Source organism: Carassius carassius, chromosome 15, assembly GCF_963082965.1.
Source record: "Carassius carassius chromosome 15, fCarCar2.1, whole genome shotgun sequence".
NCBI lineage: Eukaryota > Metazoa > Chordata > Actinopteri > Cypriniformes > Cyprinidae > Carassius > Carassius carassius.
In genome coordinates this window covers 10,758,294-10,784,145 of record NC_081769.1, presented here as the reverse complement: position 1 = coordinate 10,784,145, position 25,852 = coordinate 10,758,294, and the positions used below count along the sequence as shown (strand labels likewise).

The following is a 25,852-nucleotide window of genomic DNA, read 5'->3' as shown; positions in this document are numbered from 1 at the left end:
TCTCTGCGCATAACGGTTTAAATGAACAAACACATTTTGAGTGCTGATCAAGAGTTTTGTGCAAGCAATTTAAGGTCGCGACTGTTGTCCCAAATATAGCAGGCTTTATTCAGTGATTGAAACAAATATTATTAATATTAATTGAAGTTTTACAGCATATAGAACTGACATCGAATGCTCCTCGGTTTGAAAACCTTGTCTGCAACTTAACAAATTAACCCCACCTAAAAGAAAATAATGGCAATGGAAACTGTATGCAGGTTTATGACAAATACATATACAAACATAGAAGCAGGAGAATGTTTTGCAATGTAATTATATAATAGTCAATATGAGCAATTAGTATAGTGATGGAATAAGCCCTGCTGTGTGTCAGTATAACAACACTAGTGGGTTGCTTTGGCATCAACAGGGTGGTGTGCAGGACTCCTCCTTAGCCGCAATATTTGACGCCTTAGAAGTGAGAATATGTTGTATCACAACACTAGTTCTGGCATTAATATGACTGCATTTTTAGTTAAGTAGCATATCAATTACCAAAACATAAAATAATCAATCAATAGCCAAAACACTGCTATGGCAGACAGGACAAGTAGTAAATAAACTGTAAAAATGGTGCAGAATGTATTGAAAAAGCTAAGAAACCATATTATCTCAGAAACTGAATTGCATTGTTGACTTAATATAACCATATAAACGGTTGACAACTACAGTAGCATAACTATATAAGCACTGGTTCAATGTTTCAAACGGTTGGGCCATAAGATTACTGAAGACAACAGAACCTTTAAGATGACAATCTACTCTAGGCTCATCATGATGTCATAAACAAGCAAATGTACATTTAAGGAACTATAATCAGTGTTTTCATTAAAGCTGCAATGCTTAAAAGGTCAATCTGATAATATATTATGTCACACTGCAGTAATAAAACAAAGGCCTATCTTTTTAAGCCTGAGTCAAGATAGCTCTGGGGTGCGTTCTCCGAAACTACCTTAACGCTACGTCGTTCTTAAGTTGTACCTTAAGAAGTACCTTATCGTTAATACGTGGTTTCCGAAACCTTCTTAGTTAAGTATACCTTCTGTAAGTCATGCGTTCGTAAGGTTGGTCTGGAGCGCTCTTAGCTATACCTTATCGCTGCTGACGGTTCATACCGCTAGTGGCCACCACTATGCAAAAAGATTTTTTACATCGCAGTTTAATTACACATAGAAAATGTTATATTATATATAATATATATATAATGTATAATGCACTAATTTAATATTATTAATTTAATATTATTACTTTATTTTACTTTAAAATTATACACTAATTTAATATTATTAATTTAATATTATTAATATTATTAATTTAATAATATTATAATAATATTATATTTAATATTTATATTTTAATATTTAATAATATTATAATATATTATAATAATTTAATATTATTATATTTTACTTTACTTTAAAATTACATTTTTACTTTACTTTAAAATTATATATTGCTGAGTAAGACCTCAGTGTGGCTTGGCGATTTCTTTTTGCGGACTTTTTTCCCCTACATAGTGAATGTCGGCATGTCTCTCATGTTTGCACTTTTATTGAGGAAATCATCAAATTACACAAATGAGCGATTTACGCCAATAATGTGATACGGCTGGTGGATAATAAGCATACGTTGTGGAGAACATTAACACACTTATGGCCATGAGGGTTTGGGATTGTACACTTGCTAAATTATAAACACATACTCATATTTATTTCTGCATGTACTTATTTCAATAAGCCCCGATAAATGCAGTTTGTACTATTTCTAAAACGCTTTTTTATAAAGAACATTGTTTTCTCAATACTTTACCTATACCGCTGTGAAGGAAAGAGCGCACAATCGATCATCGAGGCGTCGATATCAACCTATTCAGCACCTCCACCATGGACAGCAACTGCTAAGGTCGAACTTAAGAAGGTTTACCTTAAGCAACATCCTAAGGTATAGTTCGGAGAACACACGTAGCAAAGGTATACCTGTAGTTAAGGTGTACCTTTTGAGTATTCGTAGCGCGCTAAGAGACAACGTTATCGGAGAACGCACCCCTGGTAGATTAGACTGAACTTCCTTCTTTCTGACCATAAAAACACAACATAACTATCAGCTGACATTACATAATAAAGTAGAAGAGGGGACAAGCAATCTAAAAAACAATAGAATACCTTCAGATAATCAACAACCATGTACACAGAAATCTAGCAATGTCTGCATATCCACATTTCCAAATTACATTCCATAGCCAGTCAAAAAATAATGTTAATTCATTAATCAATACATTTGGAGAGAAAAAAAAGTGTCAACTTAACAGAAAATCATTCAAATCATAAACCTTAAAAATACTACTCTATAAAGAAATCTTGCAAGCTTTTATTCAAAATATCACACTTTTAGACAGGGTTCCTACACATTTTCAATTTCAAAATTCTATACTCTTTCCAGACTCAAATTTTCTAATCTCTTAGTAGATTTTCTATTATTAAGAAACTAAATGGGGCAAATTCAAATATTTTTCCATACTCTGTTTTCTTTTTTCCATACTTGTCCACACCTGGAAATTACTAATCAAATTCCATACTTTTCCAAGCTGTGTAGGTAACCCTGTTTTGACTAACTAAAAGCATTCAGGACTTTTTGGGTGGTGGGTGAAGTGAAGCATTTTTATTTTTACTTACTGTATAAACAGGTCAATAGCATACTCCGTACTGTATAAACTTGTTGAAATATGAGAAATGTAACGTATTAAAGCAAACTAACCAACAATGATTTGCGCTTTGACATTGCTAAGCAACTAAGTTGTTTTCTCCAAGTTGTTATGAACCTAAATGTAAGCACAGACAATAACATATAACTATATATCTTGTTTTACAAAAATCTCTGTCATGACCTTGAAGGGGGAAACTGGTAAACCATTTACCTACTTTAAAGTCAAAAGATTTCATATTTCAGCCGTATTTCATAAACTAGGCCCCAAACATCATACCACAAAGCCTCTTTTACTTTCAATGCCACGCCAAAAACCATATATACTGAGAACTGATAAGCACTCTTTTCATTTCAAAAGACCAGTTAAGCAAATTCTCCTTCAGCAGTGCAAATATTAGCAGTAGATAAAACCATCCTACTACTGTCAAAGCAGCCGTGAGAGTCTGTCTGTAGTCAATGTCCAGGAACCACATAGAAGACGAACTACTGGAACATGGAGCGACTATGATCCTCGAAGACACTGAGAGGTGTAGAGCCTGTGAGAATGCCAAAATGCTTGGACCTCGAGCATGCCCAGTTAATGATTAATAAAGACTTGTGCCAAAATGCCTTTTATCAACACAGTGTTGTGTCATTCTACTGATTATGCAACCAAGACTGACCTCTGCCCCGGGACTGTCAATGGAATGACCAGCTACTTCAAAACAGAATGAATTAATTTTAAAACACAATGATTTCAATGAGACAGAATAAAATGAAGTGGCTGAAATGTCAAGAGATTTGATGTCTTTGATTGAAGGTTGAATAAGCAAATTAAAAAAGTTTTCTTTAACAAGTAAATAAATCATCATCATTTGCCCACCCTTATGGCAATCCAAGTCATTCCGCTCACATCAAATATTAAAACGAGTAACAGTATTATTAATATATGCCATCTTCATTCACAAGAACCAATCAGGTTTGTTCTTGTGTGTCAACCATGCACAGTTGAATATAAGTCTAAAATAAATCTGTTCATTACATACAACATTCATGTCTCTTTACAGTTGGACAAACCATTGGATTATTTTTATAATGTCTATGAATTTATTTCCACTTGAAATTTTGGATCGAGTCAACATTCAATGTATGGACAAGAATTTTGAGAGAATATTTGTCATTTGTTACGACAACATTGTTTTAACAACATGAGGGAGAGTAAATTATTATAGAATTTTTATATTTGGGTGAACATTGATAATGTCTTATACTGTACCATAAAACATGCATGTTCTTTTAAATATATTCCATGATATATTAAATATCTATGATACATCATAAGATGAATGAATTCATAATATGAATTAATAATATTTATAAATATTTGATTATTTATAAAAATGCAATATTCAGGTTAAAGATTTACCAAGATTTACCAACAGTTCATCGAAATATAAGTCATTTTTAGTAGTTATGCCCAAGAAAGGCATGTTTGTAGGAAAACTCTGGCACCTGCTGTGATAGTGCTCTTATGTGTTGTACTAAGTGTGGAAGAACACACCTCCGGTGCTGACAGGAACAGGACATTTTGAAAGTGTGGTTTTGTACCGAGCTCAGTGGCTGCTCAGATCGCACACCTTGTCCAACAAAGAGCCCTTTAGGTGTGAGCCAGCTTCCCTGGGAGAGCAGGAAACTCTCAGCTTCTCAGCTGGCAGCTCCAAACACACAGCCTTCACTGCGACTGGGTTACTAATGGATCGACTTTGTCCTCCTTTTGAGATGACTTAACTTTCACTGCATTGATACGTTTTCACTCTGTAATTTGCTCCTCCAACTATTTCTGCAGTATATTCATGTGTGCAAAGTATGCAAATATTCTGTATATATGGGGTATTCAGATGACATTTGCCACAAACAGTGAACACAATAAACCAAATATGGTCAGAAATAAAAACTTTATAAAATAAGATAACATTCTATGTATAATGTTTTTTTAGTGAAAAGAACAGGATTCAAACTCATCATAGGTGAAAAAGGTGTCAAAATCTTTTTAGATTTAATTTAAAAACTATTTTTTTAAACATTGCCTTGAAAAGGACGTCAAAAATAGTGCTTTAAGTTTTATTATCAACTCTAGAAGCAGCTAAATATATAGCTGAAGGCAAAAGTTTACATACACCTTGCAGAATCTGCTAAATTTTAGTTATTTAAAAAAATATATAAACTGCATGTTATTGTTTATTTTTTAGTACTGACCTGAATAAGATATTCTGCAAGGTGTGTGTAAACTTTTGATTACAACTTTATTCAGCCAACACATACTTGTTGCTGCTGTAGATGTATTATTCTGAATTTGCTCTAATATGTAGTATTGTCATATAGACGCTGTGTGTTACACTGTGAAAGCTAAACTACTTAGTTTGGCCTTTCAAAAGAGGATTGTCATGCCTGGAGCTGATCTGTGCTGGTTACTGAGGAAATATATCAGCTTTGCACTGTGGATCACCGGATCAGCTTTCACCGTGGACAAAAGCAGCGTCCAGCCCGGGGGCGTCACATGTTGTTGCTGCAAGACCAAGGATACGCTCCTTCGTAGAATCTGCCTACCCCACCATTCTCAAGCCTCCTGCCTCTGCTCACTCAAGGCCACAATGTGTGACACTGTTTAGTTGAGAAAGCAAAACTACTTAGTTTTTTGCCTTCCAAAAGAAAACACGACTAGAAATCATGTTTATATCACGTTTATAATGGGTTTTCTGTTTTTGTCTCGTCGCTCCGGCCGGACAAGGCTTCCAAATATGTTAAGAGGCGTAACATTTCCGCCTCAAGCTTGAGGCATTCGGGCAATCACAACACGCTGGATAGCTGGCCAATCACAGTACACCTCACTTTTCAGAGAGATGAGCCTTGTGAAAATACTCGTTTCAGTTGTATTTTTTAACAAAGATTAATAACTTCTGTAGCAAATGTAGCTATTGCTCATTGTGAATGTTAATGCATTAACTAGGGTTAACTAATGAGGTCTTATTGTAAAGTTATACCTATTGGTCTTTATAGTTCTTTTGCACTTTAATCTGTATTGCTTTATTGTATTTAAATGTTCAGTTATTTTTGTTATAAGAAAAATGTTATTAAACCTGTTATATTGTATTATGACCACTGTTTTGAAAGTAAATTTAAATAAAGTGATAATACCATATACCATGATAAAAGCATCAGCAATTAACACGACATGAAAATTGAATACCAGCATATCCCTAGTTGCATGGAACGAAACGGTTGCAACTTGCACAAAACAAAATTCAAAACTTAAAATGCTGTCCTTATCAGAGTAGGGTTGGGTCGATAGACGATAGTATCGTGTATCGACGATCGTCAGAGATATCGACATAAGCAGAATTCTCTGTCGATAATCAAGACGATATTAGGCTCATTTTCCTATTAATGTATTAAATTATAGTAATAATAACTATTATTTTTATTTTTATTAGGCTGCTTATTATGATTCGGCTTTTAAACTGCCCAGCTATTTCACTTAATTTCACTGCCCGCATTTCACACACACCTCGCACACGCAGGAGGATTACAGCATGTAGTCGGTGAAGTTGTAACGCTTTGACTCGGATAATTCGTTAAATCCATGAAATGAAAGAGATAGAAAATGACAAGTTGGTGTCCCACACATTTAATGGCTGGTAAACTGCAACGCGCTCTTCTCATACATGAGAGATTAACTCTTTCTTGGTGTCACAAATAAATTAAAGACAAAATAATTAACAAGGCAGCAGAGCGAATTTATCATCCATAGTGCATGGTTCTCACGTAGTCCTTTTCTTAAAGACTGATCACTTAACTTATAAAACAAACTATGTGGTGATGACGTAGAAGGACTACGTGAGAACTAGGGCTGCACGATGTGTCATTTAAGCATCGATATCGCGACGTACGAATCCACGATAGTCACATCGCAGGATGTGCGATGTAGGTTGTCGTAGTTGATCCGTTATTCATTAACTGTACGGGCCAGCTGCTCCCCGGCCCTTGACGAATGTGATTCGCGGATTAATTGCACAGCTTAACCATCATAGAGTGAAAGTTTTGATAGGGCAGAGAGAGAGAGAGAGAGAGAGAGAGAGAGAGAGAGAGAGAGAGAGCACGCGCGCGAGGGAGAGAGAGAGATAGAGAGAGAGTGCACGTGAGAGAGAGCGAGAGAGAGAGATAGAGAGCGAGAGAGAGAGCGCACGCGCGTGAGATATAGGGCCGTTTCATAGTCAACGCATCTGTACGCATACGCGTCCCCGAGGCTACGCATCGTTACGCTTTGGCCGCCATTATGCGTCGGTGCGTAGCCAAATGTGTCGTCCTAGTTTTTGATACGCGACGCGCCGATGCACGCAATACTATGCGTTGTCGGTGGGGGCAAAATTGCAAGTATTGTACATTAATTCAAGTATATTGTGTTTACAGAAGAAGAAGGTTTGAATACAATGGCGGGCGAAGAGGAAAAATTATGCGAACTTAACGGCCCTATCTCTGCGTTGCCTTTGTTGCCGCCGATGTAAAATCAGCAACAGAATACACTCCTCTTCAGTTGCCATTGTGATCTGAATATCACGCGACCCGACTTTACTAATATCACCCTGACTCTACTACCCCCTGTTGCGTGAGCGGTGTATTGCATACACGCATCGCCCGTGACGCTTGCGTCCACTGTTTAGACTATAAAAGGGAGCGCACCGCTCGCGTCGCTCGTGTTGCTTGCTCGCGTTTCTCGCGTTGACTATATAACGGCCCATAGAGAGAGCGCGCGCCGCACGCTCACCGTCTTCAAACAACACGAGCACTGTCTTGCTCTCTCTTCCTCGTGCATATTAATCAACGACACGATGGTGTCGATGTTTAAATCATTTAAAATGAGAATGTAAGTGTGCTCACCCCATTTTTGTTTGTAAGAAACAATTTGATTAGATTTCATATCGCAATATATATCTCAGAAAAAAAAATTTCGCAATGTCATTTCTTCCCAATATCGTGCAGCCCTAGTGAGAACCACTATGGATAATAAGTTCAATCTACCGCCTTGTTATTATTTTCATGCACACCGCACTATAATGTGATGCATGCAAAATACATAGTTTTGGCCGTTACAAAGTCTCCATCCACAAACAGACGTACATCGTCTGCAGATATAAGGTATTTCATTGCACTTTAACAAGTAATCTAAACGGCCTATATACTGTATAGAGTTGTTCCGATTCCGATACTAGTATCGGAAATATCTCCGATACCACAACAAATTCTGGCATCGGCATCGGCGAGTACATGAACCCATATACCGATCCGATACCATTTTCAAGACCTAGTTATGAACGCTAGCTTTGCCTAACCGCTGCACGGTTCTTCTTCGCTGCTCAGAATGCATTGCAAACACAGGACGTTGTGCTGTAATGCCACAAGCAACCCCTGTTTAGAGCAGCGAAGAAGAAATGAAAACGCGTTAGCAGCACTGATCTATATATGACTGGATGGCTCATCGCATTCTAAACTGCCAACAGACAGTGAAGCCGCTTCTATATTACAGATCAGTGGTTAGCAGTATGTCCACTGTTTAGCAGTATTTCAGACTGGACCAACCAGACAGTAAAACGGCGACTAGGGACCAAGACGGTGCTGAAAATTTTAAAATGTGATGATACCAGCGTCTCGGTAGAACCGGTAGTAAGTTTGAGTATATTCGTTACCCGCAGCTGCGTTCAGTCGCTTCCGTGTTAGTCTAAGCGCAGGGCTCCAGACTGTAGCCGAATATATATACTAGTGTCTGTGAATATTAAACTGCAAAATACTATTTAAATATTACTCCTGCAAAGTCTACATCTCTGGGAGACGGGCGCAAATGCACGGGAGCTCGCTGTTTTGTGGCCTCTGCCGTGTGTCACTATATGAGGACATGAACGCATAAACCGTCACTTCATGAGAATTTAACGTTTCATTTGAGAAAACTGTCATATCATAAACACAGACACTCAAAGATCTTCATGGCGAGTAAATTGACAATATATTAAGCTACTGTTGTAGCCTACAGTAGATTTAGCTACGTCTCTATGTAGTAATAATACGTCTCTATTAATAATAATAATTATGCCTAGACGGTTGCTTGATTTTTACTTGTTTTGTTGTAAAGAGATTATCTGATTAATATAGAATTTTTTATATTCCTAGACTTATTTGTTGCAGTTTTTTATACACTAATATTGTAAAACTAAAATACTAAAATACCTTTTTTAGTTTGCGGTGTTAGATTTTTGGCTGCATTTGAAGTTCTTTTTCGCTTAAGAAATTAAATAATATTCCTGTCAAATTCATGTCAGATAATAAAAATACTGTAATAAATACAGTAGTTCACCATGTATTTGTTCATGTTTTATCAAGGGATAAGTCTGGAGCACACCATAAAATAATTCTAGCAATTTACACAGGGCTAGTAGTATATACAGCTGTATATACAGATACACACCCAGGTATCGGATCAGTACTCGGTATCGGGAAGAGAAAAAGGGTATCGGAACATCTCTAATACTGTATGTGCAAAATATTAAACGAGCCCTCACTAACTGAGTTTAATGCCACAGTTATGTTAGAATGCATCTAATTCTTGTTTCTGTGGGGGTGCGTCAGACTCGTCATGAGGCGCGCGGTCCGGAGCGTTGTATGACTGATGCATCAGTTCAATTCAACTGTACTACAAATATATCAACTTACCTGTTTTAAATACTTTATATTTAAATGTTTGTTTATGCCCAATATTAGTGTTAAACTGTTGGACTTTAAATTAAATCTACTATTGGTTTTCACCGTTGACTGATTTTGCAGAACATTTAGACTGATAACTTCCCTGCGCAGATGTGGATGTGCGATATGACAGTTGCGTCTGACTATGTATGAACTAGCTGTTTTAAATACAGTATTTTTATATTTAACGTTAGTTAAATCAGTCAGTATGTTTGAAATTAATTAATTAATACACTTTTTTTTTTATTATTGGTGACTCCTTAGGCCCTCTCTCTCGCACCTGCGCGGTTTAAAACACCCAATAGTTATGCTATGACAAGAACAAAGAGTCTCTCTCCACACATGCTCGATAATATTGTGTATCGTCGATCTCACGGGCTGACGATATGACGATTTGAAAAATGACCATATCGCCCAACACTATATCAGAGACACGGAGGCTACACACTACGGTCAAATTTTATTATATTAATAAAAGTCATGGGGCATGGTTCACGACCGGTTTATGTCCTCCTGAATGTTTATATGTGTGAACAGCGCGATCTCCGATCTCACAAACCAAAATAATAGACATGATTTTCTCAGGCCACATGTAAAATCATATGAATTATTATTAAAATTATTAAAATTAATATGACTGGTTGACAGTTGATTACAATAATAGTTCAGCTTATTCCCCTCATTATTTATAGCTTCCCCTGTGGGATAAATAAAGTTAATAGTCTTATATTAATAAATACTTAATTAACAACTTAATTAACATTGTTATTAATTATCCCTTTTAAAGTATTATTCATTAGTCATAAACCAACAAGATTTTTTTTTTTTCACCATGTTTCCAGTTCTCTGCCTCAGGTCCAAAAGAAATGTTAAGAATGCACAAGCTGAAAACACTAAATATTTTTGTAATCTCTTTTCATTAGTTATTTTTTTAAAAGGTAAATACTGTCATGGATGTTTTTGTTTGTCTTTATTATTATTATTTTGTGCTGTATTATTGGTTACTGTGCTATTTCTGCTTCAAAAGGAAGCAATAAATAATACGTTAATATCTAAAGAGTTTCCATGTGACTTTATACATTAATAATTTTGTGAAATTAATAAAAGCATAATAATCGTCATAATCGTAAAATCGTAAGTTTTTCTCCGAAAATAATCATACCAACAAAACACTGATACCAGACATTAATACCAGAAATACACTATCCATTATCAATCGCTGTTTATGTTGAATGAAATAAAATCAGAAGAATCATTCTCGTGTTTCGATGTTTCACTGGTTATTTTTTGTCATAGTTTAATTCATCCAATTGAAAAAATAAATAAATAGGGTAATGATTCACATCTACAGCTTGAGTTAGGGCAATTTATTTATCTAGGACAAGTTATTTATTTTTCATTAGCTCAAGATAAAAAAAATATAGATGTGAATCATTACACTATATTATTTTATTTTATTTTTTAATTGGATGAATGATTTTTTTTTTCAATGTAGTAAAACTTTATTTAAACTTTTGAATGACCCGCGGCAACCCTGTTTATAAACCAACTTTAAATTAAAGAACTTTACAGTTTTCACTTGCAGCAGAATGCAAACAATAGTCAGAGAGCACAGGCTAAAATGAACTTTAGTTATCTATTGAGATTACACAATGAAGTTTATAACACATTTAGAAATTACAGACATTTAGAATTGCTGCAGTTAAGATCATGCTTAATCAGTTTTGCGGGCATGTTTCTTTGTCTTTACTTATCCTTTTTCAACACACTATTGGAGCACCAGTCAGTCAGTTAACAGAATAGTTAAAGTGAGCGTCTACATGAGTGCCACCTCACCGCCCTCCCTGTACACTTCACTCTCTGCTCCAGTTAACATACTCATCTGCAGGAAAAACAACATACAGCTTTCACTAGCAAATTAATCTAATGAAACTTTCCAAAAAAAAAAAAAAAAGTAAATGAATGAATGAAGGTTGCAACTAATTCTCTTATTTATAGATTAAACTGTTGGATTCTTTTTATTTTTTTATCTATTTTTTATTTTTTTATATTTCAAAAATTCCAATATGTTAAATTATAAACAAATGTAAAGAATTATAAGTATTTAATTTCCACACCAATGTATTGCACAACTTGCTTTGTGCAAATTTTTTCCACTGTGGTTCATTCTGTAACATCCCTTTTTTCCAAATGTGTTTTTTTTTTCTTCCCCAAAAATTTCATTGTTCATTCAATGCAGCCTTAAGTAAAACATAATAGTGCTTTCAGGGGTGTCAAACAATGTGTGTGACGCTGGTTAGTTGAGAAAGCAAAACTACTTAGTTTTTGCCTTCCCAAAGAAAACACGACTAGAAATCATGTTTATATCACGTTTATAATGGGTTTTCTGTTTTTGCCTCATCGCTCCGGCTGGACAAGGCATCACAATATGTTAAGAGGCATAACATTTTATTTAGCCAACAACAATATGGTTGGTTAAATAAATAATTCAACATATCGTCTCAGTATAGCCGCGTTTCCACCGCAGGAACTTTACCCAGGAACTAGGGACTTTGGGCTGGTACACGGTGTGTTGTAATGGCTGTATATATAGACATTTCACTGAACTAAGTACATTTCTGCAGCTGGTATTTATGTTCAAATGAAAAGGAAAGGAGGCAGTGGTATCTGATATCCTATTTCGTTTCATTGTAAATATACAGGTACAGTGAGAAAAATTGCAGTAGCCAAGACAAGCTGACTGATGTTATCAAGTACGCTGCTGTTTACAGATTTACCGGTCTGGGGGTTTGCGTCGTCGCGGACATCACACTCCCGAGTCGAATGGGCAAGTCCGAACTACCGAGATGCAAGTCCAAAATCAGCATACTTTGTATTGAGAAACGCGTGTAGACTACGTCACGAGTCTATTTGCCTAATCTTCCCGGTACTTCAGACTGCGGTGGAAACGCAGAAAGCAAGTTCCTGGTACAAATGTTCCGGGTAATTTCGGTGGAAACGAGGCATATATAACCCTTGTTTCTTCAAGGAGCGAACAGAGATGTCATGTCGGTGATGGCCGATGAATTGGGATATCACCAGACATACCAATCTACTTTGAGTGTAAACTAAATGAGCCAATGCATATTGGCATGCCATAATTGGATCCACCTGCTGCTGATCACAGTGTGGGTATAAAAGGCAGCAGGTGCACCGCATTCATTCAAGCTTTCACTGAGGAGCCGAGTCAATACCCGGCAGCTCAGTGGTGGTACAGCAACTGTGGTGACAGGACGTGGGACAACCGGGTTACTTATATGGCCACTAGCCCATAATTTGATAATACCTAGAATAACAAAATCAACTGTGGGCAGCAGATCCCTTTCCTATCCTATTATAACATTGTTCGGGAGGCAGACACACTCTGTCAGTTTAAATCTAGAATAAAGACCCATCTCTTTAACCTGGCTTACAAATAACACACTAACACATGTCTAATATTCAAATCCTTTAACCTGTTAACCCCATTTTGGGACAATTTTGGTGTCTTTGAAAAGAAGACCTTTTGGGCTTTACTGTCCATCATCCAGAGTTGATAATGCTCAAAATGATAAAAAGTTATAGAGACTGAATTGCATTGAAAAAATTGTACCATATTTATTTAATTTAAAAACACATTAAATCAGCTCGCAACCCACAGCTCTACAAATGTCTGCTAGCGAGGTACCACAAGCCAATGCTCAGGATGATGCACGCAGTCTGAGCAGGCAGGGCACACCTTGTGCTTCGTAGGCCAAGGTGATGGCATCAACTATCAACTCTGGCCCACCCTCTGCTTGGAGACAACTTTCCCCTTCTGCTGTCCACCACAGAGAAGAAGCTGTTCTGAGTTCCTAAAGCTCTGAGTTCTATCCACATACTGTCTCTGTGCGCATACAGCACAGAGCAAAACTAGGGCTGGGTCTGCCTCCTCCAGGGGCAGTGCTTGCAGGTTCACCACCTTGTCCCTGAAGGGAGTTCTAGGGACCTTGGATATGTAGCGGGGCCAGGGTCTCAGTGCTGCAGTGGAATGGAGGCAGAGGAAGATTCCATGCGAACCCGACATTCTCGACAGCCCAAGAAAGCATAGACATCATCTCTGGGTCTGTCTGGAACAACGCAGCTGGGTCGTCATCCCCGGAGAGAGAGAACTCACACTCTGATGTAGCGATTGACATCTGGTCTCGAGGGGGCAAACCGATGGAAAAGGCCAGCTCCCTCCACACTTTAGAGGGACCAGCATGTCCCTCCGGCCACTCCACTGGGTGTGGAGTGCTTGAGGGGTGAGGAACTCCCTTTGGGGAAGCCCTCACCATGATACTCAAAGCACCTAGCACCGGATGCAGTGCAGCCCCAGTGGATCGTGACACAGGCAGAGGGACTTTATGCAACTACAAGATGGTCATGTCCCCACAAGAAGAACATGGACCATCCACAAATGCTTCCTTAGTGTGCTTAAGGCCCAGAAACGTGAGACAGCGATTGTGACCATCCTGAGGCATCATCCTGAGGCATCAGGTAACGACTGCGCCCAGAAACGCACGGGTGATAAGACATCTTTAAAAAGATCCCCCTTGTTGCTCTTTAAGAGAAATGCTTTTTTGTCCTGAAGCATGCAGGGGAGCTGGCCACAACACACTCCTGGTGTGGCTGTCTGCACGAAGATGATTGTTTTGCTGCCATGCCGTAACACCTGCACTCGCTGGCTCTTTGCTATGCAACACTGCAGTAGAGAGCAGTAGTGATGCACAACCGTTACGACTCCTCAGCAAAAGGATGAATGAATGCGGTGCACCTGCTGCCTCTTATACTCCCAATAGTATATAATAGGATGCAATATTCACTTGCCAAGGTGCACTGGCTCATTTAGTTCACACTTGAAGTGGATTGGTCTCTCTGGTGAGATCCCAATTCGTCAGTCATCACCGACTTGACGTCAAGAGTAACCTACTGAAAGGGAACAAATGTTACACAAGAAAGAAGGAAGTGTTCTGATGCTGTTTCTGTCCACTCAGAGCTGACATTTTATGAAAACAGAAGTATATAAATAATATTGTCGGGTTTCCTAAGTATCTCTTGAAGCCTCTTAGAAAAAAAGTGAAATGGGTAAAACAAAGACAAACTGTTTTTGTCTACAGTAGGGGGCATTATGTTGAGTAGACTGTAGTCTGCTGAAGGTTAAATGAGTTTCAGCACAGGTCGCTGCATATGGATCCATTCCAGAAAGGAAACACTCATCAAATGATAAAATACAGTACCATGGTCTGTTTTTAAATATTTACAGTGAATTTTGAGCTTTTTAAATTGTTTTAGCCTATATATATATATATATATATATATATATATATATATATATATATATATATATATATATATATATATAAATGCAGCCCCCGATCCACTGGGGCTGCACTGCATCCGGGGCTAGGTGCTTTGAGTATCATGGTGAGGGCTTCCCCAAAGGGAGTTATATATATATATATATATATATATATATATATAAAAATGTTAGCACTATAAAACTGTTATTGGTGTAATTACTGCCCACAGAAATGTTTAGTGTGAACAGGATGGGTACATTTTTAAAAGAGATTTTGTAATGACAATTTTAAGAAGGCTGTAATTTTGTGTTAAATGTGTGTTCAAATGTTTGTATTCGCTATTTAGAAGCTTTTAAAATGTCTTTTGCATTCATTTGTGGACAGTCAAGGGGCATTTTACACACATATATTATACGTGCAGTAGACTAAAAAAGTAGCTTATTGCCATGTATTGTGCAAAAAGACATTAACATCCTTTCTGACACTTAAGTTTTCTTTGGCTTTCAAGCTAACATTAGCTTGCTTTATTCATTACTTGGTAGTACAAAAAAACAATGTGCCTTTATTTCCACTCTTGCAGCTTTGAATGGAATTTGAATGGCACTTATTAATGTGACAGGCAGATAAATGAGAGACTGCACTGAAAAAAAAGGTTCTCACCTCATTCAATTAAAAAACTTGTCTTTCAATTAAATTAAATTTACCATTATTTGTTTTGAGTTTTTTTTTTTTTTGCTCAAAATATTGATAAATATAAATATTTTTTAATTAAGAGCTAGACATTTGTTTTGATGAATGTAAAATAACAAGGTTAGATTAACCCATATTATTCAGTTTATGTCCTGACCACTCCCCACGCTGGTGCTCCGAGTGTGTTAACAACAGCTGGTGCGAGCTGTGGATGAGAAAGTGGAAACATTGTTTTAGACAAGTTAGTTCTGTAGTAGTAGTCTGTGCTGGTGGGTCTGTTGGTTGTGCTTGCTAGCGGGGATGGAGTGGCTGTGGGACCTGGAGGGGTATAAGGGTTTTCTATAATAATTTTACAGAGTAATCCATTTATTACTACTATTATTATTATTATTATAACTATTACTTGTATTATTATTATTGTTATCATTATTATCACTACTGCTGCCGCTGGACATTTCCCATCAAATTCCATATAATACATAGTGCTCTTCTGCCACAATAACACAAGGAAATTTAATTACAATTTATGAAACTAATCACTTACCTCTGTATCTGTTTAAATTACCACAATCATACATTTATAAAGTGATAAAAAAAAGTGAAGTGAAGTGACATACAGCCAAGTATGGTGACCCATACTCAGAAGTGCACACACACAGCAGTGAACACACCGTGAACACACACCCGGAGCAGTGGGCAGCCATTTATGCTGCGGCACCCAGGGAGCAGCTGGGGGTTCGGTGCCCTGCTCAAGGCCACCTCAGTCGTGGTATTGCCGGCTCAAGACTCGAACCCACAACCTTAGGGTTAGGAGTCAAACTCTCTAACCACTAGGCCACGACTTCCCCCATTATATCCCCTTTATATCCCCATTATATCCCCATCTCTCAAAAATAAATAAATAATCAGAAAATAAATAAAAAGTCAGAGTACAAGGAAGTTAGATAAGATTATATTAAAGAATTAGATTAGTGATTTAGCAAAAATTATCTGACAAATATTCTATGGATGAATGAGTGTTAAATAAGTGGATGTATGTGTAAGTGGGACATGAGGTCTGACCTGAGCTCATGCTCTAGTGAACTGAACAGTACAGCAAACAATAGCACCTTTATTAGTCCAAATTAATCCTTCTGTTGTTTGGGCTATTCTGTTTTAGCCCAAAGCAAACAGTGGGATTCAACCTGAAGGATCCAGGGTGTTTGCTGTTCTCTTTTACAACAGGCCTTTGGGTGTAGATCTATTTCAGTCATTATTTTCAGAGATGATCAGTGACTAAAGAGGTGACTACTAGCTTTCAAAAGGAATGGAAAGCAAAACCAATGGCATTCGTATAGCGTGAGGCTTCATACTTAACACAAATGGTTGCTTATGAGTTAAGTTTCAGTTTGCTTGAAATACATTTCAATTCATGTCTGTCAGTATGACAGCTTTACAAATGATTGAAAAGTTATGTTAGATTTAAATCTCTCAGTCATGGCCCATATATTTATACTTTATCTCACCATCTGCCCCTGGAGTTTTGTTGTGCATTGCTCCATTGAGGAAACGAGTTCCCTCACCCTCAGTAGATCAGCAGGGCGTAACAACAGGCACATGCCTCTGGGGAGTCATGGTGTTCACATAGCAACCTATTTTTATACCCAAGAAGAGAGAGCAAAGAGCCCATAGCCAAGCAGCTGCAAATGTATGATTGAAGCTTCACGCAAAGAGTGTATGACCAAAACGATTGCTGAATCTGGAGGGACATTCAACTCCTTACCAGCATTTGTTTGCCGTTGCTAAGCATGAAGTCTGCTGGCACTGCATCTGCCCTTAATCTCTGGTTACAGGGCCATTAAACTGGCAGAAAGCCCCACCCTTTTACTGCTGAGGGTGAAGCTTCCCTGTCTTTTGAGGAGCTATAAACAGCTCACAGAAATGCTACCATTCTGACGACACTAACACTTGCAAAATCTGTCCTGTTGTGAGAGTAGGTGCTACCACATAGACATTTAAGTTGACATGGAATGGAAATTTACTCTATTTTCTAAATTCGTGTTCATTCAAATTTGTACAAATTTTTACAAAACTTTTCAACATATCAACATCACAAAACTTTTCACTTTTTTTTTAAATCAAAATGTCCAGAAAAATAAATAAATCTGTCAACGACTTGCTGAAAACCTTCTATGTATTGGACCCAGAAATAATCTTTCTCTCTCTCTCTCTCTCTCTCTCTACTGTATATAAAGTAAATATTATATATTATTATGTAAAGTATAATATTATACACTGTAATATAATATAATATTGTATTGTATTATAATTATTATATCCAAATTGTCTGAAATGCAGCATTAGGTTAAAGGGGAGGTACAATGCTGTTTCAGGTATTCAGAGTTGTTCACAGTCTTAAAGAGATGGATTCTCATGCTAAACATGGCCAAAGTTTAAAAAAATAATTTAGAAATATAACTGAGAATTACGATTGTGAATCTAATGACGCATACAAGAGTGGAACTCCTTATATGAGCATTTCTCTCAGAAAAGCGTGCCCGCGCACACATTGACCAGAGAAGAGTGAGACCGTGTTCAGCTTCCCCAAGAACCCAGCGTTACATGAAAAGTGGATGCAGTTTGTTTTTCAGGGCAACAACGGAGTGTAGCAAGTGCGTTTGTGTGTTCTGGTCATTTGAGTGATGAATATTTTAGAAACCAGGCCCAAGTCGATGCTGGATTTGCACATCGTTTGCTATTAAAACATGGATTAAATACATTAAGTACATTAAAACATTAAATACACAATGATGGTAATCAACAGAACAGGGGACAATGAAACTAATAAGAAACTTTGGCAACAAAAACGACAAACTCAGTCAAAGACTGGCAAGAAAAAATAAATAAATACAGAGAACAAAGCCCTATCCGGACGGTAATTGTTTCTCAGGGGGATGTAAGTGATTTTCACCATTTATCGGGGGTAGTCGGTGATTTAATTGCCATGTTAATTTAACAGAATGTCTGTGTTTTTCTCTCACCACCCCCTTAAAAATCCCCTGCTAAAATACCTACTGTTTTTTTGACAAACACCAAGGTCATGACTCATGTGGTAATGCTATTCGAATCCACATGTATGAGTTCACAAGAAGAAATCGATTCAAAATTCAGTGCTTAAACCTTTTTGAAACCTTTGAATCCTTTTTGAAAACTCCTGAACACTGTAAGGTACGTTAACTGTTGTACTTTGGTGTAATTTGCATACATATACTGGAAAGTATTTAAAAGAACAATACTTCATAACTGCTCATAGCAACTGGGAGCATAAAGAGAAGAAAAGCACAGAAAACATTCAAAATGGGTCTTTATTATGGCAGCAGCAGGTAAGCAATACAGTTTTATGATATACAGTTTTACATAACTATATCACGTATAATTATATACAATTATAGCGTGTCTTTTTAAACAGGAGATATAAATAATCAAATAATAAATATGATTATATATAATAAAATATGCTTGGAATAATAAGAATACATTTTATATAATAATAAGTATTTTTAAATACATTTTACACAATAATAAGAATAGATTTCGTAAATAAAATTAATATTTACAGCAGACAATTATGTGACTGGTAATGTGAGCAGCACGTTCCCAGGTTCATAAGATCACAGAACTAACTCCTCTGTAGGGCTGTCAACTAATAATCTAAATTCGAATATGTATTCGAATAGTTTTTAAAAAAACGAACTTCGAAGGTGAAAATTAATATTCAAATAAAAAAAATGTGGAAAAAAAGGCCCGCGGTAGTAGAGGCGTGGTTGTCTGCTTTGCCAGTGGGCGCGCTAGCGCGCCTGAGGGTTCAGGGACAGGTCACAGGAGTCGCACTGTCTGGCACAGCATCACTGCTGAAAGTTGACGCGTCTTCATGGAAGATGCCAGCAAGTGCAGAGCCCAACTCGACCGCAGCAGAGAAAATGAGGTCAAATTGTTGACCCGCGAGATAAAGTTGTATGCAAGCTATTTAAGATACAGTTAGCATACCATTCGACCACTAGCAACATGAGGTCACATCTCCAAAATGTGCACCCAAATGAGCATGGCATAATGTGTGGAACTACAGGCTAAACAGTCACGTCTTGACACTTAACGTTACTTTGCATCGCTCGCCACAAGCACTTTGTCTGCAACATGACAAGAGGCCATAACGGATAAATACATTTCATTCATTTGTAAGGACATGAGACCGATCAGTATCGCGGATGGGGCAGGCTTCGGGGAGTTCTGTCAAGCAATGGATCCGAGGTTTGATTATTTATCGTTTCATGTCAAGGAAAAGTTCCATGTTTACCACAGCACAGCTCGCTCGGAGCATTCAATGTCAGTTCTATATGGTGTAAAACTTCAATTGATATTAATAATATTTGTTTCAATCACTGAATGAAGCCTGCTATATTTGGGACAACAGTCGCGACCTTAAATTGCTTGCACAAAAATGTGTTTGTTCATTTAAACCGTTATGCGCAGAGAACGTGAGGGTGAGAGAGCGTGAGGTCTGCAGTCTTGGCCATTAGTTGATTTCCTTGTTTTTGTGTAGGTAATACGTTGTCATATATGTTTAAACTTAAATAGACTATCTATACAAATAGTTATGTCTCTTTGTATTAGTTTTGCCTGTTTTTGACGTAATGCTCGTCATTGACAACATGCGCAACCAGATGTTCGAATAGTTCGAATATTCGTGTATTTTTTTGAGGGAATATTCGAACGTCAATTTTGAGCAATTTTGACAGCCCTACTCCTCTGTGAATTAGATCGCCATCTGAAATCCATGAGTTTAATCACTGAGATGATATATAATTTTATTTTTACAGACGCCTCAGTTAAAGCAGTAATGCAGATTGTGGGTGAATCATCTCTTCCTATTACTACTAGTTGTAGTACAAAATAAACATGAATGAATATAAGAAGGTATGTTAAAGAAACAATACAACTTACTAAAATGTGTCATGACTCATGTAATCAACCAATTACTGTTTCAATGCAAAACAAATATGAGAACAATAGCTTGTAACCAATGACATGTAAAGCCATTCATTTCAGTTAATTCAAAGCAATAACTCTAGAGAGGAATGTTTTGCTAAATACATGTAATATTACATATGTGATGTCTTATTTAGGGCTGAAACGATTCCTTGAGTAACTCGATTACAAAAAATGATCGAGGCAAATTCCTCTGCCTCGAAGCCTCTTTTAATTTATTTCAAATCTCACATCAGGTTCTTTCGCAATGATTTTTTAATGTGACACAACGCGTTTACGTCTCCCACAAAGCTGAAGGAGACACAAGCGCTGCGTCCGAAATCTCATACTGCAAGGAGTCAGCAGTGTTTTGAGGGCGCGGGCAACTGTAAAGAGAATGTCGTGGCGTGTGTCCATTGCAAGATAGAGCTGGCATACCACAACTAGGGCCCTATGATTTCCGCGATGCAGAAAACGCGGAGTCCAGTCATAAAAACGGAATTTACTGTTTAACGCGGAATGGCACGGGATTTGACAAATTTTTTACGAATTAAATCAAAAATAGGTCATTGCACTTACATCAAATCATGATATGAACTAATATCTGTAAATATTAAGCCGGATCAGTCTATTTAAATATGAATCCTGCATGTTCTGCGTGTCTCTGTTAATGAATGGAGCAGAAGCTCTTCCTTTATCACACACACTGAAGCGCGCGTGACACTCGCAGTGATTTCAGTGTCTGCTGTCTCACTAAATAAGGACGTGAACACATGAACAACATCTCCAGAACTGCTCTGACGGTCACTTCATGAGCATTTGACCGTTTGATTTGAGTAAAACTAGCGTCACATCACATACACAGAACTGTAAAGGTACGTCAACCCGTCAAAATAAAAGTCCTGTATTTGCCAGAGAAGTATTACTATTGTTCAGCAGAATGTACATAGCCTAGTACTAAAAAAAATGGTTTTTATGGTTTAATCACACAACATTTCTTCCATGTTTTATTTCTAATAGTAAATCACCTTTGTTTACCAAAAAGTTAAGTTTGCTTAATTTTCAATAATTAAAAGATAAAATACATTAATGTTTTATGAGTTTAATGTTTAATGTACATCTCAGAAAATGCTTTATTTAAAACCCCAACTGAACTTCATCTGTCAACTTTATTGTCATTGTTCACAGTACAAGTACAGACAGAGAAACAATGGGTAATAATTAAATGTTTATTTTTGATGTATGCATTGCATTTTATGCATTTAAAAAATAAAAATAAAACAATTCCAAAAAAGGAAACTTAGTTGTTCATTTTAAGAGACCCAGGAGTCTTATTTTCTCTTGCATAATTAATATTGCACTTTAATTAAGCAAAAACACATTTTATAAGATTACTCGATTAATCGATGGAATTGTTGGTAGAATATTCGATTACTAAAATATTCGATAGCTACAGCCCTAGTCTTATTTATTTTATTTTTGAATACATCTATCTATATTTTAAATTTCAACAACAAATGCAAGTAAATAAAAATAATAAAAAACTAAACTGGAAAAAACACTGTATTTGGACTATGTTGCTAATTTTAACATTTAATATACCATATTTTCCGGACTATAAGTCACACTTTTTTCATAGTTTGGCTGGTCCTGTGACTTATAGTCAGGTGCGACTTATTTATCAAAATGAATTTGACATGAACCACAAGAAATGAACCAAGAGAAAACATTACCGTCTACAGCCGCGAGAGGGCGCTCTATACTGCCAGAGATGCTGCTCAGTGCTCCTGTAGTCTACACTGAGCAGCATAGAGTGCCCTCTCGCGGCTGTAGATGGTAATGTTTTCTCTTGGTTCTTGGTTCTAAATAAATGCGACTTATAGTCCAGTGCGACTTATATATGTTTTTTTCCTCGTCATGACGTATTTTTGGACTGATGCGACTTATACTTAGGTGCGACTTATAGTCTGAAAAATACGGTAGTAATGACAGGGTTCCTTGTATAGTTTACATTATTTTTTGCCCCTATAATAAAATAGTTTTTGGCCATTTTAATTTTGCTTTGTTTGACGTTTGTTTCAAAGCGGATTCCCTCTTTTTTCATACTCTGGAGTAACCTTAAGCATTTACGTATATGCACATTGTGCCCAAGAGCATGATCTATTTAAGTCCACATCACATGTTGAAAGTTATTCAACTAAATTTGTTTATTTAAAATTAGCTAAAATAAATTGATTGCAACCACTTACCTTTAAAAAAAAGTGTATTTGCGAATGTTCAATTGAATGTGGTATGAGAAACACTGAACTGTGACAGAACTTGCACCATAGATGGCAAACAATGCTTTGGGGAAATGAAAACCAACATAATTTTTGAGTTCACTACCCCTTTAACCTAGCCAATTTAGCACAGCCACACTGCTTAATGCTTATTCAGGCAACATGAGTTTGTTCCTCCCTTATTTTCCTTGCCATATCTCTCACAATCTCTGAAATAACAGTAGCATTTAAAAATGTATTTCTTGAAAATATTTCACTGGGAAAAAAATACATAAAAAAATGCTGAGGTAACAGGGTATTTCACAACATAACAAGAAACTCCTCACTCCCTCAGTCTACTCCACAATGCAATTCTTTCTCGATCCAAACACCCACAGACGGAAAGAGAGAGCAGGCAGTCTTTAAGTTCCATGGCTGCTGAAACAAACACAGTCTGTTCTCCAGGGAGACAGAAATCCCTGGTCCTCTGGTACAAACACACACTGGGATTCTGGGACCAATTACTCACTTTCTCCAGAGAGAAGAAAACGTTGATGGAAATAAAGAGAGTGAGAGAGAATATGGTGCTAATCTGTCTCCAAAATGGCAAAAATAAGAACAAGCATTTACATTTAACATTTCTATAACATGATTAGATAGCATTTCACCTGACTCTGTTAAACAGTTAATAGTGAAGTTTAAATATAATGGAAGAAGTCACATCTTATTCACACATTTAAATATAATGACTCAAAGTCAATTCCATCTGTATACACCAGATTTAAGGAAGCTGCTTGAAACTGCATCTAGCCAAGGTAACTCATACTTTAAAGTATTTGTGCAACAATTATACTACTTTGATTCAGTAATAAACTATACTATAGTTTACAAACTAATAGTACACTACACTGAAGAAACCCAGATACAAACTTTTTTTTCTATGCCACTTATTTACAGCACACTGACAATACAAAGTAGTACTTATTAGTGTTGTATCTGTGCACCGATACTTCAAAACTATCGCGATTCTCGGAAATTAAAAACGTCACGATTCCTAAATTTATTAGTATCGATACTTCAAAGAATGTCTGCGTTCCAGATTTGTAAGAGACGTATTTCATGTTGGTGTGTGCAACACACGCTTCCAGTGCCTCCCTATGGATGTCTGTGTTTTTTCTCCTCACGCAAGCAGCAAAAAAGCATAACAGAGAGATGGCTGCATTAGTGGCTTTACTAAACTGATTTGGCTTTACTAAAATGTGTGCATAATCGCATTAAATAGTTTAAATAAGTTGTTCAGATGAACAAAGCACGAGGTTTTCTTGCATGAATAACATTTGAATTGTTTGGTAAGACAGTTCATATATAATATGCACATTAATCGGGGATTAAACGTGGAGTTATGTTCTGTATGCTAAATATGAAAACGAGCGTATCTGCACAGCACCTATAACTGCGCTTTGTATCTGCTGATTGCTGATCGAGATTTACATGCTTGGCTCACTGACCCTGTATACTCATTCATTTCGTTCATAAACGAGACGTATCAGTTCAGATTTCTCGATCTCGTTCAGTGAAGGGAGGATGGGTTCACTACATTCAACAAATCACATGCTCCGTCACATCTTGAGTAACTCTTTGACAGGATAAGACAGTTCACAGAGCTGTTCACGAGCTGTGCATGCGCTGCTAATAGCGTCGCGCTCGCGCGCTGCTGTGGAGGGAGGAACTTCAGTAAACAAGAAATATGAGTCAGTGGATTACGTGAACAAGAGTGATTAGTTCACCTAAAAGATTCGTGCTCGAACGAACTATCACTAGTGCAATTTCATATAGCCTATATTAAATATTTGGAATATATATTTTCATATTTTATTAGGTTCTTTGATAAGGTTACAATACGAAGGTCTAAGTAGCAACGTATCTTCCGTGATGTCCCCGATGCGCGGGTCGGGGTGGATAAAGAAATTTTACTTTATTTGCAGGCTGGGGCGGGCCAAATAATTTCATAAAAGCGGGACCCGCGGGTTGGAAAAAAAACCCGACCAGCGCATCACTAGGCTGCATGTGCGAGCACAAGTGATACTGTGGCCGCCGGTCCACGACTGGTAGAAAAAGATGACGCTCACTAAAGATGACGCTCATTAAAGCTCACTGGCTGAGTTTTCTCCTCTGAAAGAAAAGGTTGCACAACTGACAGAATAAGTTACAATATCTGAGATATAGCTGCTAAATTTTATATGATTTTTTTTTTACTTGAATGACATTGCTTAAATTGATATTATTTATCTTTTGACATTTCAGAAACATTGTTTAATATAATCGCTGTTCATATTTTTATTCAAAGTTCAGAATCAAGATAATGTATTACTCTTATGTTTCTTATGATAACTGAGATAATGCTGCTAAATTTATTCTTTCTTTACCTTGAATGTCATTGCTCGAATTATTTTTTTATATTTTGATATTTCATATTTTGTTCAAATATTTTATATATCTGCTGTTCATATGTTCATTTATTAGTGTGTTATATTTCCTTTTCAGGAAAAGTATCGAAAAGTATAGAAATTGCAATTCTTGCCTAGGTATCGGTATCGAAACAATAATTTTGGTATCATGACAACACTAGTACTTATTTATCTGGCACAAACACAATCAACTAGAATATCAATTTACAGAATAATGTATACAATTTGCTAAAACATAATAAAACTAAATCACCCTATTTATATAACAATCAAGTACATACTGCTAAACAGCAGTATGGAGAAAAATATATAAAAATCGAACTCTGGGAACACTTATGAATACATCCCGCAAATTAGGAAATCTCTCTTTTTTTTTAACAATAGAAACTAACCGTGAGATGTTCCCAACACTACTTAAGAACAAGGATACTTTTGAAGATAGTGCTTGTTGAGTGTACCATAAAAAAGCACATGGCAGTTTGCTTGTGGGACTGAAATGCTACCCTGTATTGTGACAGAAAAAGTGATGCAATATTTTGTCACCACTACTTGCTGGAAAACGCTTGTTACTGAAAAGCTA

The 25,852-nt window shown here is 36.8% G+C and overlaps 1 protein-coding gene across 5 annotated transcripts in view; it reads right to left on the bottom strand.

Moving 5' to 3' along the window:
* The window catches only part of cobl (cordon-bleu WH2 repeat protein), a 128,646-nt gene that overhangs the window by 85,566 nt on the left and 17,228 nt on the right, over window positions 1-25,852 (bottom strand). The window contains exon 1 of one of the 5 annotated variants that reach the window (XM_059567340.1): window positions 3,165-3,286. The exons of the other annotated variants lie outside the window; for them this stretch is intronic. The gene's annotated coding sequence lies outside the window, so the exon portion shown is untranslated. Of the gene's footprint in view, window positions 1-3,164; window positions 3,287-25,852 lie in introns of those variants that run through there. 5 annotated transcript variants of the gene reach the window in all.